Source organism: Malus domestica, chromosome 03 (genome assembly GCF_042453785.1).
Source record: "Malus domestica chromosome 03, GDT2T_hap1".
NCBI lineage: Eukaryota > Viridiplantae > Streptophyta > Magnoliopsida > Rosales > Rosaceae > Malus > Malus domestica.
Window position 1 is genome coordinate 2,326,972 of NC_091663.1, and position 11,469 is coordinate 2,338,440.

Here is an 11,469-nt window from a genome sequence, read left to right on the forward strand (position 1 = left end):
TCACTCTCCCTCTCTCGAAGACCCTCACTCTTTCACCCTTTGACCCACACCCGAGAGCACCCACGCACACCCTTCGTGGTACTCCGTCGACGGCATCGTCATCACCTTCTACACGCCGTCGTCTCTCTCTCTCTCTCTTTCTCTCTCTCCCGTCGCTGCGCAACTCGACGAAACCCCAAGAACCTCCGGCGAGTTCTTCATGGGTTATGGTTAGGTAAGCCTCGAACCTCTCTTTCCGTGTTGGTTTGTTGCTTGGATGTGATTATTGAGGTTATTCTGTCCTTTTTACCAAGGATTTAGCACGGAATCAGCCCGGGAATAGGCGCACCCATCTCCGGCGAGACCGTGGGTGTCGAGAGGTTTTCCGACCACCACGGGTCGTTTCACGGCAAATGGAAGGTATAAACGCACTCCTCTCGTCTCGTGCTTTTGTTTGATACCTAGATCGGGGTCTAGAACCCTTGTTTGTGGTCGGCCGGAGCTGTAGAAGCTCCGGCGTTCTTCTCCGAGTAGCACGGTTAAAAAAATATCGCGATATTTTGCCGAAAACCATTTGGATACCTATTTAAATATCCATTACCTGAAAAACCGATAATATCGGCGATATTTCGCCGATATTATCGATATTTTCTTCCATGGTGTGGGTGCAACGCATGCTAATGCATGCTGTGCGTGTGTGTGTGTTTATATATGTGTGTGTGTGTATATATATATATATATATGCATGTGTGTGTGTGTTTATATATGTATATATATATATATATATGTATATGCATGTGTGTGTGCAGTGCATGCTTATGCATACCGTGTGTGTGTGTGTGTGTTTATATATGTATATGTATATGCAAGTGTGTGTGTGAGCAGTGCATGCTTTGCATGTGTGTGTGTGTTGATAAGTATGGGTTGGGCTCAAGCCCAAACCACCTCTTGATCCTAACCTATCTAAATCCAAGGCCCATTTCCATTTCCTAGAATTATATTGTTTGGGTAGTTTGATTAAGTTGTACATTTTCGTGCTTAGGGGAAGTTGCTAGTGGAGACTTCCTTAATCATTTTCCGCACAATTTTGCTGATTCGAGGTATCTGTGAGTGGACCACCTTCAAAATTGCATGTTTTATTTATAGAATTGCATAATTTAATAGCATGCCTTGCAGAATTATTGATTTGAGGAATACTTTACAAGAAGCATGATGATTTAATTATGATTGATTATATATATTTTGAACTATTTTCATTATATTGTATTTTCTATAGAACCCTCATTCTGGTAGACTATCTGATCGATGACGATAGGATGCTAAGAATGTGTTTCAAATGACTTTCGAACATCTATTCATAGTATAGAGGATCGATGAATTTATGCTACGAAGTTGTATTTTAGAGATGAATTATGTTTTGTGCGTAACTAGTGAACACTATACCACCTGGGGCGAGGATCTGGTGTTGGCATTGAGGCCGGGAGAAATAATCCCTAGCGAAAGGTTGAGGGACACGGAGATAGGCATTGGGCCAGGAGGGAGATATCTCTGGCTATGGGCACAGAGACTGAGGTGCAGGCATTGGGCCAAGAGTATTATTATTCAGTGCACTCACTAGCAGCACAACTTGTGTTATGCTTCCTGATACGATTTCTGATATGATTTCTGATATGATTTTCTGAGATTGATTTGCAGAGAGATATATGAAATGTTTTTATGGCATGCTAGAGGTTTTGAGAAACCTATCACTTATTATTTAGTAGTTTTCATTATTAAACTATGGGGGTTAGTATGTTCATAATTTTTTTCGTACTATGTATATATATAAATTTGGTCCACTCACCCTTGTTTTGTGCCCCCATTTAGGTCTTAGGAACGAGGACTACGAGGCATCATACGAGGCATTCCCCTACCAGTAGCAGTCTATCTTCCACTTGTGTAATATTTGTAATGATCTTTCCTTTTGTGATCTTGACTTCGAACGTGTTTTGCGCACTCTAGATATTTCCCTAAACTTTGTTTGTAACTCCCTTTGGATTCAGATGTTTAATCGTGCGTGTTTCTCCTAATCATTTCTCTTATATTTCAATAAATGGCTTTCGTCACCTCAGGTGTCGGCCAGCACGTGTCTATCCTGATATTCGGGGAATATCGGGGTCGGGGCGTGTCAATGTGCATGAAAAAATAATAATGTGTGGAAATTATTTTTCCAAAACTAAATATATTTTATGATTGATATGTACAAATACAATATTATAACTATTTAGAATTCAGACATAACATTAGGCAATTCAACTTTTCATGCAGGATGTGATATTGATTACGAGAATTCAATATAGTGTCTTTTTAAGTTCTAACACGAGTTATCTTCATTTTCCCATACTTCCCATACAAAGGACTCATCAAAAGCACCCAAAACAAAAACAAAAAAAAAAGTTTTGAGCACATGTTAAGTTGTGATTTGTTGTAATGACTTTTTACATGTTATCAGTGAATTCGTCTATCTTTTAATTAGATATAGGTACAATTTGTATGGCAAGTAATTCTACGGAGCACATAATTTTCTACCCCATATTGACATATATGTAATATGTCAAAAGATGCAAATAATCAACATATAACGAAATAAATCCACTAATTAACATGACATGTACATATCACTTGTCATACATCAATATAGTACAAAAATATAATCTTCCTAGCATTTTTGACTGCTTTGTTTCCATCCTTTTGCTCCTCAGCTTCCTCTTTCGTGTACGGGTTATGTAGTGTGGAGGATTGGACGGGATTGGCTACTTTTTTAGCTGACTTTACGGAGAGTGATTCTCCAAGAAGCAGTTGGATTATAATAAATACTGTAACAGGTTTTCGACACAATTGTGTAAAACTGCTTCTTACAAACAAAAACATTCTCAAACGAGCCACACTTATTGTATAATGGTATTGATATGCAACCACAACCACAGTTGAATTCGTTAAGCGCTAAGCAGCATGCCACAAAAAATGTAAACATGATGAATGGAAGTGTTAGAAAACCCCCTTTTATTTTTAAAATTTTACTTCTTTATTTATTTATTTTAATTTTTTTGCGGAAGATAGGGAGTTCGAAGCTATTACAATAATTTATAGGAGAGGAAGTTTCGCACCTCGGACCACTGGCGGATCCATTAAGGGGCAAAAGGGGTCAGCTGACCCTCCAAACTTCGATGAACGTTCATAGATACCTTAGGTGCTGACCCTCCGAACTTCGGTGAATGTCTATGGATACCTTGAGTGTTGCCCTTTTGAAGATTAGAGTTGACTTCATATATGCCCTCCAACCGACTTCAGACCTACCAAAACCGGATGAATGTCCATGAATACCTTGGGTGCTGCCCCTTGCATACATTAACATGTGTGTAGTATGCATTTTCAAATGACTTCAGGTCTACCAAGACTCAATGAAATGACGATATGCATGATATTTTTGGTATAAAAAAATTTGTGCCCTACGCGCACTATTCTTACTGACCCCCCTAATATTATTTCCTGGATCCGCCACTGCCTGGGACGCATGGGTAGAAACCCAACCCTTTCTACAAGTATATTAGACCATATGCAAACAGAAAACAAAATAATATGCATGTCCAGAATTTTGTGGTGCGAAAGTGCTTTCAGAAACAAACCAATATATATTTTCATGCCAAATTATTTAGTAGACAGGATTTGTTCGTTGCGGTCTCTGCTCCTGTGCTCCTCCATGTCTAAGTTCGGATCTTAAAATGAGATAAGGCAGAGGTTCCATCTAGGCCTTTGTCACAGAAATGGGTGTCGTAGTCCCTCACAGTAGTCTCCCTGTACTTTGGAGGGTTGTCTTCTGATACCAACTCCTTGATAGGTCCATAGAGATTTGTAAATGGTAGCAAACCTGTGCTAAAGAAGCTGGCAACGGATATCCTTGGACCTTCACGGTTCGCCAATACCCTGTGTTCTATGCTCTTGAATCTATCATTTGATATGAGCTGAAAATCCCAAAAAGAATTCAACATAAAAGACCTAATTATGATAATCGAAGAATTCAAAGACATATTCTAATAGAACGCTACCATGCGACCAAAGCTTGTCTCGAGTATTAGTCATTAACAAACTAGCTTAGTTTACGATACTATTCTCTTAATTTAATAGTAGTTTTTACGGAATAAAAAAAAGGGGGGGAATTCTATACGTGTGCTTACTTGTAAAAGATCTCCAATGTTCACCACTAAAGCCCCAGGCACGGGGGGCACATCAATCCACTTATTTTGACGATCAACAACTTGCAGACCACCAATATGATCTTGCAGAACGACCGTAAGGAAGGAATCATCGGCGTGCTTGCTTGTGCCCAAAGTTAACTCTGGCTGTGGACAAGCAGGATAGTAATGGCCTAAAACCTGTAGCCCCTTACTACACTCTATGTTATTCAAGTGGCTTGGCTTTAGCCCAAGGGCCTCCGACAACAATTCGAACAACAATTTCCCCAACTCCATTACTCGCTTTGAATACTCGATCAGTACGTCTCTGCAAGTTGAAAACCAGGAAAGCACATTAAACTTGTCAAAAGTATGGAGTTTAATGATCTAATCCATCAAGGAAGGAATCTGCACCAGGTTAACGTCACCAATTAAACCAGCGAATTGAGTTGTCAAATACCTGCATACTTCTGGCAAGTCTTCTGGCTTAGGAGGATTTGGAGCCATGTAACACAGAAAAGTATCCCTCCAATTTGCTGCCGGTGAACTATAAAGATCAAAGTTGGTATTGTAACGCAAAGGTTTAGAGTGATAGTGTAAAACTCTTTCTTGACTCGAGTGTCCTGCTCATAAAACCCACGTACCCCTTCCTTTATCCCCTCCAGAACACCTACAGGTATCCCATGATTCGCTATTTGAAAGAAGCCCCAAGTCTCTGATGCCTCTCCAACTTTCGCAACAATCTCATTGCGACTAGTTGGATTACCATGGCCTTCAAGGTCTATTAGCGGAATGCTAAACTGGGTGGCTTCTGAATCAGTGCTTGTATTGTTGATGGAGTACTGATCATCCAATTGTGGTGGTTGATGAAAAATTCTAGGAACCTCGGCTACCCCGGCATCAACAAGACCCTTAACGCCTTCCCTTGTCTCATCAAAAGCTTTCACTTCGCTTTTTCGATCGTAATTGGTTGGAACCTCATTGGTGTTGGGAGCTACCATCTTCGCTTGTGACAAATTGGTAAAGCTTGAAGTTTTAGTGGATATGAGGGTAATACTAGGTATGGTTCAGACAATAATGAGTGGGCAGGAGTTGGAAGAAATTTAAGCCAGATATTTGGAAGGACTAGAGAGAGAAGTTGATCGATGCCAAAGATATTTTGTGGACGCTAAAAGGATATAATGCTGCCAATTCATTCTTTTACTTAGATTGCATGTAACCCATACCACAAAAAGAACCCAATCAACATTAGAAGGAAAAAAAAAAACCCCACGCGTAACTATAACAAGGCAAAAAAGACAACTTATGGTGATATGTCAAAGTAGCACAAGGAAATCAAGAATCTCACCAATGAACTCCAGCCAGATCAACATCATAGTCAGCAAAACAATCCGCAACTTGGTTACCTTCACAATAATGAGTAACTAGAATAGTCATTAAGAAAGCAGACGCCAACTAAACCAACAATTGCAAGGACATCACTAAAGATTTGACCGCCCTTGGATTTGGCTTTTCTCAATGCGATCGTTAACCGAAGAAGGAAAGCATCTCACGTCGGTCAGATATTTTTGATGTCTTGTGTTTAAGATCTTTTGGAATGGGAGTTTTAGACTTTGACCATCAGCTATGACATGATGAATGTAGATTCTAGTGATGAGTGAGAAGTGTCTTGATCAAGATGGCTATAAAGTGTAGTGGATTTTATTATCAATGTTGCAGTAGGTGATATAAGTGTAGTGGATTTTATTATCAATGTTGCAGTAGGTGATACAAGTGTAGTGGATTTTATTTGATAGAGGACTGACGTCTAAATTAACAATACTACTCGGGAAAGTTAACATGCATAAAGTAAAAGCAGAAAAATAAAAGGACAACAAACAAAAGTGCATAAGAAAATTAAATTTAAATTACTTGATCGGAGTATTGGAATGAATTGAAATGATAGTTCGAAAAATTGAAACAAAAAAATACGAATGAAAGATACTGTTCAACCTAGGTTAGAACATAGTTCTAAAAGAAGCTAGACTTTAGTCAGCGACTATCTGGGGCTTAGCACCTAGACACCTATGCGGATTAGGTGGATTTTATAATTTTTATTAATTTAATTAAATTTATCATAACAAAAGCTAGTTACACTTATGATGAGCTGTTATTATTAACCCCAATTTAAAAGTTAATAAGATTGTAAGCATATAAAATGCCCCGGTTCAACCCATCCCAACCCAACCCACCCCACACTTTCTTTTTCTCTTCTCATGTCTTCTGTCGCATCAAGCCTCTTTCTTATATTATAAGACACCTTCTTTCCATCAACTAATTAAAATAACCAAATTGTGCGCCTCTCTCTCTACTTTTTGGTAAACACCTCTCTCTCTCTATTATTGTAATCAGTTTCGTTTCCATCGCGTCATCTTTGTCTTCAAGAAAGGGCGTTGCTTCTTCTCCTCTCCTCTCTCACATCATCAGACCTCTCCCACCACCTCCAAAATCTACTTAAAACCCCCAACCTTCAACCCAAAAACTCAAAAGAATTCCAAAATACCCAACTATCAAGCAACATCGGCACGGCCCGTTTGTCAAAAAGCAGTTTATAAAGCAATCTGGGGTGGGTTATTTCAACGATCAATCGGAGTTTGTATGTATTCCAGAGATTTCCAGTCTGCTCTCTCTCTTCTCGTCAGATCGCAGCAAAATGGAGAACCGCCGAAGCTCCAACGAGGTCCCCTAGACAGCCATTGCCACCTAGATAGCGCCTAGGCGGCCAACTAACCCGTACCCGATTTTATGAATGATTTGGCATAAATCCCCGCAGCACTCCACCGCCCAACGCCTAGGCAGCCTCCTAGGGTGTTTTTTAAAACACTGGTTTAGAATGGATAGCAAGAACAATATATAGAATGTAAAAGTGTGGTGATCTTTGACAATAACCTACAAGGTTCTGTTTGTATTGGTGTAGAGAAATAATAAGCTTCGTCCATCAGTATCTACTATCTCCTTGGCTTTGTTTACCACTAATTTATATGAAGCGCTTACTTCCCGATCTGATTTACCGAAGACTTAAAGATTCAAAGTTAATTTCCACTTGAAAGAGTTAGTTGATCAAATCCCTATTTTCGTGCATGCATATCACCAATCCTAATTAACTTAGCTGACCTGATTGGAGCGAAATGATTTCCTGCAAAATTGAATGTCTGATTTTGTCCGTGATTTTGTGGTCATGTGAAGTCAGGTGCCAACTTGTTACTCACTTACAGACTGGTCCAGGATCTATTAGTATGAACTAAGACCATCTCCAACCGAATGAGGGCCAGATGACTCGTTTTAGCCCTATAACCATCCAAAAAATTAATATTTTAATGAACAATGAGGATCATATTTCTTATCATTTCCAACTGAGGGGCCAGAGGGTCATATGCGAAATATAGCCCTATGACAAAAAACCATCTCCAACCGAGGGGGTCATAGGGCCAAACATAATTTATTATTTAAATTTAAAAATTACAACAAATTAAATTTAAAAACTACAACAACTTAAATTTAAAGTCTATAATCATCATATGCCATTGTAGGATGAAAGTCAGAGGTAAACAATTGCCGTCCGGCCATAATTTTCCTCATTTTCCTATCATCCATCTTTTCATGTATTTGTTTGGCCTGTTCTTCATGCCTACTGTTCCTTCTTCCGTGGCAATGACATTTTGCTTCATCATTAATAGCAAAGAGGCTGCCATTTCCTGTTGAAATGCGATATCATCCTTTGTCTTGCCCTTTTCCTTCAATTTTTGGGACTTTTTTCGTCTCATAGCCCCAAGTATGAAACCTTCACCCGAAGACGGATTTTCTACCTTTGTTTCTGGAATGGTAGGAGATCCATCTTCATCCCCATCTACAGCTAAGGATGCAGTTCTGAACACCGGCGTAGGACCTACTCTATGTTGAGGTGGATCTTCAAATAACACTCACCATTTTACAAATTTCTCAACAACCGTGATGCTGAAAGGGTTTCGAGTTGTCCTCCATATACAATTCCTCCGCTTGGCGTATCTAGAAAATATAATTACAAAAATTAAAGGAAATTAATTTATGAAATTAAATGTAATATAATTAAATATTTAAAATAAATTGTGAAAACACTTACTTCGTCGTACTAATTGGCGCCGCATTAATGTCTACTTGCGGTCGTTAACATTGCTTGATGCCATTTATTCAAACTTTGATGAAGATGTTTCATTGAAGAACAACTCTCGTGGTTTTGGATATTCGGTGGAGTGGTGCCTTCACAGAAATCATAGTATTTTTTGAACACACGAGTCCAAACACTTTCACTTGTTTGAGAAGTCCCCCTCACACTATCTTCCGAGATCCATCTATAAGCCCAGCAAAGAGTTTCATCTTCTTTTCGAGTCCAAGCCCTACCTTTCATTGCAGATGTGGCCATTTGAAAATTATTGAAAATTTTGAAGGAAAGATTATTGGAAGAGGTAAGAAAATAGAATGTGAAGAATTGAAATAGAATGAAGTGAGATAGTATTGAATGGTGAAAATTATGTGATAAATGGTGTAGGAAAAGCTTAGGTATTTATAGGAAAAAAAAATTTAAAAATTTGGCTGAAAAAAAAAATTCAAATATAATGGTAACTAACGTCAGCTAGCCGTTGGTTTAAAAATTTTGGCCCAACCTGGGGCTGGCTAGCTGGCTGGGTTGGGCAGCTGGTTGACCCTTTTCTCCTTTTTTGGCCCGTTGGGACCCAAGAGCCCTTTGGCCTGGCCCTCGGTTGGAGACAGTTTTCGTGTCATTTCAGGCTATTTTTGGCCATCTAGCCCTCTGGCCGGATCGGTTGGAGATGGCCTAAGTAGATCGAGGCATAGATTACTTTGCATATTGAGGGCACGAACTACTTAGGGCACGTTTATTAATCAGTAATCAGAATAGAGCGAATTGAATTTATGAGGAATTAGAATCAGATTCTTATAAAAACCGTTTACTAAACTGTTTGGAATCGCAATATGAAAGGTGTTGATTCCAAACACCCCTAAATCCGTATTAAAACTAGTTTAATTATTAAACTGCCCTTGTCCTAAATAAATTCATTTATGGGCTTAGTTAATAAATTTTAATTTCCAGAACAACATATACGTAGATCAGGAATGTATAAAATAATAACCAAAAGAGTCTAGGTGTATATGTGGTTTACTTGATAGTTAGCCAATGTGTAATGATGTGTATGAGATAAGGCTATCAGACAAAAGCTAAGTACTTACATATTTTGTTGCAACCTTTCCAATTCTGTCGATACAAAATACTCAGTCCTCTCTCTCTTTTCTTCTTCCGTTGTTCATCTCTCTAAAGATTTCACATTCATTTTGCAGTTTCTTAGATTCATTTCAGTAGTGTTAATATGGTATCGAGCCTGCGATCTTCTGTGGGTTTGGAGCTCAATAACTGAAGAGCTTGTTCATCTACAATGTTTCCTGCAATTTGTGTTGCTCTTTCTTCTATTTTGGCGACTGTTGCTATCATTGCGATGTATGCTACTAAAGTGGAATCAGAAGAAATGTTAGGTTTCATGTTCCTATGAGTTTTTCTTGAAATATTGGTTAGATAATATTGTGAAGGCCAATGCCATTATTTGTTAATTGTAGTTGATATTGTGATCTGGGTTGTCAAAAGGCCGAAGTCGTCAACTCATTCTGATTGAATCTCAAGGCTAAAGCTAGTAGATTGTGAAGATTATCCGATGGTTAGTAGTCAAATTTTCTGTCTGATTGAAGAAGTGATTCCTTAAAAATATGAGTTCTTCTGAAATTAAAGTTGAGAGAGTGCTAGAAATGCTAAAAATAAAACTCAGTGATAGCAATTACACAAAGTGGTCTTTTCAGTTCAAAGTTGTGCTAGGAGTAGGATTCTCTTCCCTTTTATTCTCATCCCCTTCCATACATTCCTCTCACATATTGTTTTTTGTCTTATTGTTTCCATAAAAAAAATCATTATAAGATGTTGACGTGGTTAAACCGTAACCGTTCAAATATGAGTGGAGGGAAGGGGAGAGAGATTAGGATGGGAGATAATCCTATTCAAAAGGCTATACGTGGTTTGATCATGATTTGATGTCTGTCCTCCTAAATTTGTTCTTAACATTGAGACTAGTGTAACTAAGGATGTTATAAAAGCCTTTCAAGAATGGCAAACTATAGATATGGTATTGTTGAGTTTATTGATTGCAACTTTAACTGATGATTTTTATGTCATTCACTTCAAGGTGATTTGCTACGGAAAATTTAGAAAAATAATTAAAATTTGTAACCAACATAAAATTATAGCTACTATTTTAATTTATTATAATTATAACAAAAAAATAATATGAAATGACTAATATACCCTTAAAATGAGGTTCTCAATTAAAATGAAAATGAGGATAGTCTCCCCTACACCTCCAAGCCCGTCTCCTTCTCGAAAAATAGAGATTAATTATGCTACCTTTCTTCGGCATTGTCATCTTTCTCCTCTTCTTGATCGGTCATGTCTACATCACCATGCTCTGGCACTTTACCCTCGTGGTCTCTAAGCTCGAGCTTGTCTACGGGTTTGCCGCCCCGAAGAAGAGCTATGTGCTGCTCAAGGGGAGGGTTGGGATGGTCTTCGTGCTCGTTTTGGGAACTTGACTATGTGTGGGGTTATCGCCGATGACACGATAACCCTCGCATCGTGGCAAGCCAAAACATTGTTGTTAGCCACAACATGACAAGCGTCACGAATTGTCGGCAGAATGCATGTCATGACACGCCATGCATTTTGTTGACAATTCACGAGGCATGTTATGCGTGCCACGATGCGAGGTTTAGCATGTCAAGACGAATCATTACACACCATGCATTTTTCTAACACTTTGTCCATCTCGGAATAGTTTTTTTTTTTTTTAAATTAGGAAATATATGAAGCGTTCTTACTGGTAATAACCTTTATAAACATTCAGCTTAGATAATGCACGTGTTCTTACCGGTAAGAAGATGTATAAATATTCAGATTAGATATTGAACGTGTTCTAAATGGTAAGAACACGTGCAAAAGTAATGTAATTGGAAGAAAATGACGAAAACAGACTAACCCAAGTGCCAAAGCTCCAGACCAATGGAGGAGAAAGCCAAGGTATGGCGGTTGAGTTATTGAAATCCACTTGAAAAGTAGGACTCCTGGTGTATCCAACCATGCCATGAGAGCCACCAAGAAGAATATCGCGACGGAGGTTGCCTTCCACATCCGCCTACACTTCCACATCAG

At 38.7% G+C, this 11,469-nt stretch overlaps 1 long non-coding RNA gene and 1 pseudogene across 1 annotated transcript; one reads left to right on the forward strand and one right to left on the reverse strand.

Annotated features, from left to right (window-relative positions):
- Positions 1-77: 77 nt before the first annotated feature.
- On the forward strand, positions 78-393 carry LOC139194156 (uncharacterized). The gene is made up of 2 exons (XR_011578931.1): positions 78-214; positions 294-393. It is a non-coding gene; the product is annotated as an uncharacterized lncRNA (long non-coding RNA).
- Positions 394-3,630: 3,237 nt separating this feature from the next.
- On the reverse strand, positions 3,631-5,327 carry LOC139194374 (1-aminocyclopropane-1-carboxylate oxidase homolog 1-like; annotated as a pseudogene).
- Between the last annotated feature and the right edge of the window lie 6,142 nt (positions 5,328-11,469).